At 55.8% G+C, this 8,797-nt stretch overlaps 2 long non-coding RNA genes across 6 annotated transcripts; one reads left to right on the top strand and one right to left on the bottom strand.

Moving 5' to 3' along the window:
* Positions 1-486: 486 nt before the first annotated feature.
* On the bottom strand, positions 487-5,979 carry LOC120229489. Of its 5 annotated transcripts, none has more exons than XR_005527752.1 (3): positions 5,824-5,979; positions 4,170-4,881; positions 487-2,615 (listed from the first exon to the last, which is right to left on the bottom strand). It is a non-coding gene; the product is annotated as an uncharacterized LOC120229489 (long non-coding RNA). The 5 variants fall into 5 exon arrangements; XR_005527753.1 differs by having other exon boundaries at positions 4,207-4,881; XR_005527754.1 differs by having other exon boundaries at positions 4,530-4,881.
* Positions 5,980-6,084: 105 nt separating this feature from the next.
* Positions 6,085-8,468, top strand: LOC120229490. Its single transcript, XR_005527756.1, has 3 exons — positions 6,085-6,109; positions 7,713-8,000; positions 8,316-8,468. It is a non-coding gene; the product is annotated as an uncharacterized LOC120229490 (long non-coding RNA).
* The last annotated feature ends 329 nt before the right edge of the window (positions 8,469-8,797 follow it).

Raw genomic sequence — 8,797 nt, 5'->3', positions numbered from 1 at the left:
CTGGAGCCTGCTTCAGATTCTGTGTCTCCTTCTCTCTCTGCCTCTTCCCCACTCACACTCTATCTCACTCTCTCAAAAATAAATAAATGTAAAAAAAAAGTTAAAAAAAAAAGTACCCGATGCTTGCAAAGGGTCAACCCTGGGGCTCAGTCGTTTACATGACCGATGAGCCCTCTTGCTAAATCTGCTATATTTTAAAGGCCTACGAGCACGCTGTCCCAAGGGGAGTCCAGCTGGGCCCTGGGTCCTGCCTGCTGATCACAGAGCCGTTTAAAGGAAATCCCTCCGGGCACACCTAGCTCCTCGGCTGGAAAGTGGCCTGCAGGGCAGACGCGGAGCGAGGGAGACACAGATAGGAAACACCTGTTCCCTGGGCTGAGCTGGGCCAGGCCTTGCTTTATATTTGCGTGTTTTCCTTTCAGTGCGTTCAAACTCAATATAGCGGTGAAATTAAGTACATCAGCAACCCATAGCTACCATACCAAATGCATAAATACTAGGATTTTAAAAATCTGTAATAACGGGGGCTGGGGGTGAGCCTGGCCCCCGGCCAGCCCGGGCTCCTGCGTACAATGGGGACAGTGTGTGCGATCTGGCCCCTCAGTGCTGGGAAGACCACAGGCAGGAGAGTGCGCTTCCTCCCCGGGTGGCCCGGCCAGAGGTGCAGGTCCGCGGAAGGCTCCGGCGGGCCCCGGGGGAGCGGGAGGGCTGTGGACGGCTCTAACCTGCAGACGTGAGCCCCCGAAGCCGGCTGTCATCAGGGGGGCGCGGGCTGAGCGATGCGGTGTGGGGAGCGGGGGCGCCTGGCCGCTGCGGGGGAAGGTGTAGAAATCTGACACAAACGCAAATGTTTTACCTTCTAAATCACCTTGGTCTTCACAGTTGAAATTCATCCTGAACTTCCCACCCCAGTGTCTCGCGCGGGAGGGGCGGCGGGGGGAGCCCAGGCTGCTTCTCGCTTTCCCGACTCACAAGCCGTAATTCTTCCTCCCGGCCGCAGCCAAGTTCAGCGCACCCTGAGACGCTGAGCTGGCGAAGACCTCAGGAACGTTCTGGGGCCTTCCACCTCCTCCACCTCCAGGCTCCGCTCGCAGAGAGGGGCCCAGCCTCGGCAGATTTCCCCAGGCCGTTCTGTTTGGGGTTTTGCCTTCCTGGGGCTCTCCTTGGGCCATGAGAGCCCAGAGCTTGTCCCCTCGGGCGTCTTTCAGCATCAGCCCCAGATCGGCATGTTGACCGAGGCCGTCCAGGATCCTCCTCACTGCCGCCCTCCGTGTGGTGATGCCCTGTCCACGCTGAGGGGACTGTGGCTTCCGAGCAACCGGTCTTGAGCATGGGGTCAGACGTCCAAGACTCCTGGACGGGGCTCCCCAGGGTGCCCTGCAGTCTCCCGGGACTCAGGGAGGAGAGCCACCCTCCGGCACCAGCCCCTGCAGCCTGGCTCCTGGCTTCCTCTCCACTGTCAGGCCCATGCTCGACGATGCCAGAAAGCTACTTCCCAGGAGCGGCATGTTAGTTTCCTTGGGCTGCTGGGATAATGTGTCAGTTATGTATTAACCACTGCCAATCCCACGTGAACTTCCTGACACATTACTCCCGAGGTCCCCACGTGTCTGCCGGGTCACAGGGCCACGCTCGTGGCCCGAGCAGTGCTGTCGTGGGCCCACGGCTCTCCTGACCCCCAAGGGACACCTCCCCGGCTCCTTCCTGCCACCGTGGTCGTGAAGGCGCAGCCCGGTGCCTCTGTCTGTTTCCTGACCTCCATGTGTGGCCGGCTCCGTGGCCCCCTGCATGGTGTGGCGCGTCTCTGTCCCCAGGGTGGTGGGAGGCTTGAACCTTCTTTCAAGGGCATGAGCCCCCCACCCCCCGTGTGAACACTCATTCTCTGTTATAAATTAAGACCCAGGCACAGTGCGAAACTTCCCCCGATCTGGCGGCTTACAGCACAGATCTATTCTTGTGCCGTTCTGGGGGCTTTTCTCAGGCTCCAATAGACGTTGTTGCCTTGACGTTTCAGCTTCTGGTGGCCGCCCGCCCCCCTCTGCCCTCCTGCCCTGTTGTCATGTCGATCAGTACCAGGCCCAGGCGGGCGGAGGAACGGCCCCTAAGTATCCACGTCCTTGTCCCCAGAGCCTGTAAATGTCAGCTCCCAAGGCAAAAGAGTCTTTGCAGATGAGATTAAGTTAAGGATTAATCTTGGGGCGGAGAGAGTGTCCCAGACCGTCCTGAACGTGGCGCCGCCTCCAGAAGGAACAGAGCCTGCGGACACCTCGGTTTTAACGCAGACACCGATTTTGGAGTTCCGAGCTCCAGACTGTAAGATAATCAATGTGTGTTATTTTAAGCCACTAAAGTGGCGGTAATTTGTTAGAGCAGAAGTAGGAACCTAACCGGGCCGCCCCAGGATTCAGGGGGAGGCAGCTGAGTACAGAGGGTAAGAGGTGAGAGGACTTGGCTCAAAGCTGCTTTTTCCTAGGACGGGCAGCATCCCCGAGGCTCCAGGGGCCCCCCGCCCCACACAAGTACCCTGCACAGGGCTGTTGAATCGGCGAGCCGGGGCGCTTCGTAGCCCTGCTGAAAATTCCTAGTCTTTACTCCTGCTCTGGCTTGATGCTTGCCTAGATGAAAACAAAACAGAACTCTATTTTAAAAAGAGTTTAGTTGTTCTTTCTCTCAGCTGTGCATGCACGGAATTTGGAGTGAAGACGCAGTGCAGCGGCCGCTCCCAGGCCCCCCTCGGGAGGCGTTTCCTCGTGTCCACGCAGGTCGTCGAAGGACACGTGCCTGTGGCTACTGCCCAATGGTCAGATCTGCTGACGTGCCACAGCACGGGGCTCCCCTCCGCCTCGCGTGCACGCCCTTCCTGTCGCACCATCTTCAGTAGGGTCACCAGGGTCTCACTCAGATGAGTCATGTGTTTACCACTCACAGCTGAGCCATGTTGAGAGGGAGGTGACGTCTCCCTGCCTGACAGTGTTTTGAGTCCTCAGGGCCTGTGATGACTTTGTTCGGTCACTTGGTTGGACTGCTCTGGATCAGCACTCCCCTCCCCCACCCCCCACCCCCGCTCCACGAGCACCGCTTCCCAGGCATCTCCTGGCTCTTCCCGAACTGCCGGAGTCGGCTGCCGGGCGGTGGCCTCGGGGTCTCCCTGCACCCGGCCCCAGCTCTGCGTCTCGTCTTGGCCCATGGCCTCTGTCCCCGCCCCCGGGTCTCCTGGCTAGTTGATTCCTGAGCCTTGGGTGGAGCGCATGCTCCAGGAATTCCGGAGAACAGGTGGACAGGCAGTAAATTGGGAGGATCTTGCGATTCTGAAATGTCTTTATTTTACCCAGTTTGGGCTTAGAATCCAGGTTGGAAACCATTTTCCTCAGAATTTCCACGGCACTGTTCCTTTTCTTCCAGCTTCGGAGCCTGTGGCCGAGAAGGCCCATGCCACTGTGAGGCTCGGTCCTGTGCAGACAAGCTCGCTTTCTCCCTGGAAACTCCCGGGACCTTCTCTTTGTCGCTGGCGTTCTGAATTGTCACACGAGGTGTCTCTTTATGGCTGTCCTACCCCGCCAGTGCTGCACACTCGTTGAGCACGGATACGCCAAAGTCTCAGATTTCCTCAACTCTGGGTGCCAGCTTGCTTCCTTCTAAGCGGCTTTGCTGTCCCCCGACCCTGCCACCCTGTCCCCATCACAGGGCCTCCTCAAAAGTATCATGATCTTTGATGGCTCATATCTAAGACGGAGACGGTTAAAAAACATTTATAAGCTGTGGATGTGTGCGTGCAGGCGTGTATGTGCATGTGTGTGTGCATGTGCATGTGAGTGTATGCATGTATGTGCATGCATGCACGTGGGCATGTGTGTATGTGCATGTGTGCATGGGTACGTGTGTGCATGTGGGGTGTGCATGTGCATGTGAGTGCAAGTGGGCGTGTGCATGTATGCACGTGAGCATGTGTGTATGTGCATGTGTGCATGGATGCATGTGTGCATGCGTGCATGTGTGTGTGTGTGCATGCGTACATGTGTGTGTTTGGGAGGGGGGATGAAGTTGCCAGATTTAACAAATAAAAATACAGGAAGATGTGGATTTCAGAAAAACAACGAATACTTTTTTAGCATAAGTAAGCCCCAAATATGTGTGGGACATAGTTATGCTAAAAATTCTTTGTTTCTTACCTGAAATCCACATTGAACTGGGCTTCCTGTATTTTACCTGGCAGCCCCCGGTGGCAGGTGATTTTTGATGGCTTCCGGCAGGGCTCGGTGCTGCAGGAGTCAGGTCCTTGCCTTCAGGCTGTAGCCTGCAGGGTAAGTCCGGCACCAGCACCGGGCCCCCCGGGAAGGAGGCTGCAGGTCTCGGCACGGAGAGGTTTGCTTACTGCATGGTGTTCAGTGTGGTGCCCTCTCCCTCCGCTCTGTCCTTGAACCTGGGACCCTGGGTTTGCCCTCACTGGGCAGCTAGGGCGGAGGAGGGGACGTGGAGAGCCCCTTGCAGTCACTCCTCCCACCTGCGGCCCTTCCCTCTTCCAGGTTCACCTTCTGGGCGCTCCGTGGGGTTGACTGGTCGGTTCCGCTCGCCCATCTCCTGTTCTCGCTGTTACCTCTTGTGGTTCTGTCTGTCTTCGTGGCTTCAGGCTGTTAAAACACTGTGCTGCCAGCGGTGCTGCGCTTTTGGTGTTCAGGATGCCATCTTTGACATGAGCTCCTTTCCAGTTTAATTTTAAGGTGATCTGCCCTTCCAAGGAGCAAGTCTGTACCAAACTATAGTAACGGTGGTTACTCATCATATAAACACTGCCAGTTGGTGCCAGGCTCTGTCCTGGGCCCTGTGAACATGCTCCCGATGGCTTGGCTCTACTCAGCCACCCTGGGCGGTGCGCCTCGGGCTCTGGGTTTTAGCAAAGAAAAGGGGCTTCAGTGAGTTAGTGGCTTTAAGTCACACCCTGGGTCCCCCGGTGAGTGGGCAGAGCTGGGGGCTGGCCCTTCACTTGGCCTCTGACACAGTGCCTCTCCGGGGACCCCACTTATCCACTGTTTGGAGCAGTAGAATCTTCTCTTTGGTGATGACTGCGTGTTGCTTGTGGGGGACGGTGGTGGAGTGGGAGCCGCCCCCTCAGCCAGTTAGAAAAGGGGCTCCGGACTGAGGCCCCTCCTGGCTTCTTGCCCCTCGCGGGGCTCAGCCCAGAGGATCCTGGAGACTGTCCCCACTTGCCTGCCTGCCTTGTGTGTCTCCTTTGTTACTTTTTAAAGAGAAATCTAGATAATGTTTTTAAAAATGAGATTTGTATCTTCTCACTGTTTGGATCCCACCAAATGGGTTGGAGTTATTAAAAAAAACAAAAAACAAAAAACAAAAAACAAAAAACCCCAACTCCCTCAACTCCAGCTTTCATGTCCAGGATGGAGAAGACTGATTTTAAAGATTGAGTAGGTGATTTTTATGTTGTGTGCACTTAGTATAAACAAATGGAACAGTCCGAACAAACCCAAGTGCCCTTTTGTTCTCCCTTTCTGTCTAATATCGACGGTTTTGTGGAAAAGCTATGTTTTTACGATTCTGAAGTACCTACTTCTTTTCCCCCGGGTAAAATTTAACTGCGTCTTATTTATTGCACTGGGTATTAACACTCATAGTTTATTAAGGAATTTTCTCCAGGGCTTGTTGAACACGAGGCGTTGGGAACGGACGCCCCGGTGTGTGGAAGGAGGTTATATTAAAGTCCAGCCATGCACGGCAGGGGACAAACTGGGACCCCCAAATTCCAGGGGACGATCACCCCCCGGGTCCCACGGGCCCCATCCAAGACAGGTCTCCCCTTCCCAAACCTACCAGTGGAGGGGGGCTTGGAGCCGTTTCTCCTCTGGCCTTCCCACTGCTGGAAGCATCTGGAGGGATGGGGCCGAGCTCGGGCGCAGAGTATGGGGCGACCCGCCACCCCCTGCGGTGTTCGGGGGGGACAGAGCTGTGAGGATGACCAAGCCACTGCTCGGCCCCGGGGGGCGGGACACTCATGAGGGGTCCGCTCCACACGCATCATAATGCATGGCTTCTCTGTGACGTGAGCTGGGCCCCCGGAGGTCTGGGGGTGCAGAACCATCAGCGACGGCTGCATCGGGTGGGTCCTCTGGGGAAGTGGCCGGGACCCCCAATGCCCAAGTTGTGAGGGCTGACACGGTGTGGCTGTTGCTTCAAGAGCAGGAGACTCTGGGTGGCGGGGGGGTCAGGTGGTCAGGTGGGGGCGTGGCTGGATTCCTCCGTCTCTTGAGTCTGAGGCAAGACCCCAGGCAAGGGCATGGGCGGTAGTGGGCACTACGCTTTCATCTGGGGCAGAGAGGGCTTGCGTGGGCAAAGGGACCCCCTCTGTGGATGGTGTGATGACCGCACTGGGGCTGGGGAAGCCCTGAGCCCTGGGCACTCGGGGGCCTGGAGGATGCCTTGGCTGTCTCCGGGGTCAGCTTCAGTTGCTTTTCCGGCAACATGAGCATAGCGGAGTGAGGGAGGGACAGGCTGGGTTCAAGAGCTCTGCCAGGATGTCCTAATGACCATCCTGGAGAGGCTCCCCTTGTGCCCTGTTCCGGGCTGGTGGCCACACTCTCTGGGTGTTGGGCCCCGGGCACCTACCTCCACTGGGCAGTGGGCGGGCAGTGGCTTTGGGCCGTCGTGAGTGAGCAGTGGACGATGGGACCCCACCCCCACCCTTTGCTCTAAGTCCCGCTGCTGTGCTGTGCATTGGTGACCCTACACACGGACGCCCTAATACCCAGGACACGAGAGTGTGACTCTATTTGGAAAAAGCATCTCTGCAGATGTAATTAAGTTAAGGATGGTCAGATGGGGTCATCTGGGTGGCCCTAAATTCAGTGGTAAATGTCCCCATAAGATACAGACCAGGAGAGAGACAGACACACAGAGGAGATGGTGATGCAAAGACAGTGCCCGAGCCTGGAGATTCGCAGCCACAGCCCAGGCATGCTGCCAACTACCCGTAGGAGCTGGGAGAGACAGGGAAGGGCCCTCCCCTCAGGCCTCGGTTGGGAGCACAGCCTTTGGTCACCTTGATTTCAGATTTCCAGCTTCAAGAATCGTGAAAGAACACATACCTGTTATTTGAAGCCACCAGTTTAGGGTGCTGTGTTATGGCAGCCCCAGGACACAGATGCAAAAGGCCAGAGTCTCACATAGAATATCTAGAGGAATCTAGAGTGATGCTACCTTGAGGCCACATGGTGGGTGTGTGGGAGTGTGTGCACATATGTACACGTGTAGGCGGGCACGTATGTGTGTACACACGTACATGTGTATGGCGCATGCATGTGCTCATATGTACATGTGTGTATGTGCACACATGTGAATGTTTAGAGGAGCATGTGTGCAATGTACATGCATGTGCATACTTGTGTTCATATGCACACGTGTATGGGCGCATGCATGTGCTCACAACACATGTGTACACGTGCACATATGTGAGCATTTAGAGGAATATTTGTGCATGTGTGTACATATATATGTGTGCACACGTACACGTGTGTGCACACTTGTGCTCATATGTGCATGTGTAGGTTGCATGCACGTGTGCACCTGTGTACATGTGTATGTATGTGTGTGTGCGCATGCACATGGGGGAGTGCCTACATGCATGTGTGTAAACGTACATGGGTGTGCGTGTGCACATGCAGGGAGTGGGGATTCTGCTTCCTGAGCATCCGGGTGATTTGCAGGCAGCCTGGTGCCTCTGCGGGGGTCTTCGTGTCAGAAGCCTGCGTTGTGGCTGCGGATGAGATGTCCGGGGCAGGCGATGGACCTCAGCTCGCAGCCCGCCGGAGCTGCCGCCACGGTGCCGAGCCAGGCTCCCGCCTCCACCATTCCTTGAGCCTCTGGAGTCCTTAGTCACGACTCAAGGCCACGGGGTCCCAGGGGAGCTCACACAGGATCCTATTCAGCCTGGTTTCATCTGAGGCTGGAAAGAGTGGCTCAGGATTCTTCCGTGCTGTGTGAGCTGGGTGCAGGTTGGTGTTGGCGGTGTGTTAGGGATACAGAGATCTCAATCATAGATAAATCTGGAGATGAGATGTCTCCTTTGCATAATGCCTGACACAGGGGACCCCATATTCAGTCTTTGAGGAGGGGGGTCTCATGCGGGAATTGGGACCAAGGGAGAAGCAGCACAGCTTGAGGGGCCTGCGTCACCCATGGGACACCAAAGGAGCAAAGTGAAGGCAGCTCTGTCCTGCTGGGGCCCGCCCCGTGCCTAGGAGCCTGTGGCCAGGCCTGTGGCTGCTCTCCGTGCCGCCTTCCCGACCACCCAGCTTTCCCTCCCACAGTCCCCTGTGCATCCACCGAGCCCAAGGCCCACACCAAGGACGGCTGACAGCCAGGGTGACTGATGACCTGGACGACCAGTAAGAAGCCCCCGGACGGAACAACTGGCCCTGAGGAAAGTGGACACAGCTCAGGGAACATCGAGAAATGCGTAAGTTATAAATGTTATAATTAGAATTGAAAATAAGTTGTATTTAATCCTTAAAATTAAAAGAATTATATTAGTATTCTCAGAGAGAATGAAAAAGATATTACATCTATAGAGTAGGAAGTTATTAAAAAACAATTTAAAGGTAAAACAAAAAATGTGCGAAATAATCAGCCTCTTGGATGTTCCACAGTCCGTCACTCTGTCCTCTGAAAACCAAATAAGCTGGCCTGGGCTTCTGACCCCTGGTAGTCTGTCCGGGAGCCTTCACCTGCCTCTGTTGACTTTGGATAGCTTGCTCACTGGTTTATTTCCTGCGCTGTTGTGCCTTTGAAG

The sequence above is a fragment of the Hyaena hyaena genome, unplaced genomic scaffold (assembly GCF_003009895.1).
Source record: "Hyaena hyaena isolate Hyena2069 unplaced genomic scaffold, ASM300989v1 scaffold_31, whole genome shotgun sequence".
Classification (NCBI taxonomy): Eukaryota; Metazoa; Chordata; class Mammalia; order Carnivora; family Hyaenidae; genus Hyaena; species Hyaena hyaena.
The sequence above is the reverse complement of the archived record's forward strand: the minus strand, read 5'-3'. Positions and strand labels throughout refer to the sequence as shown.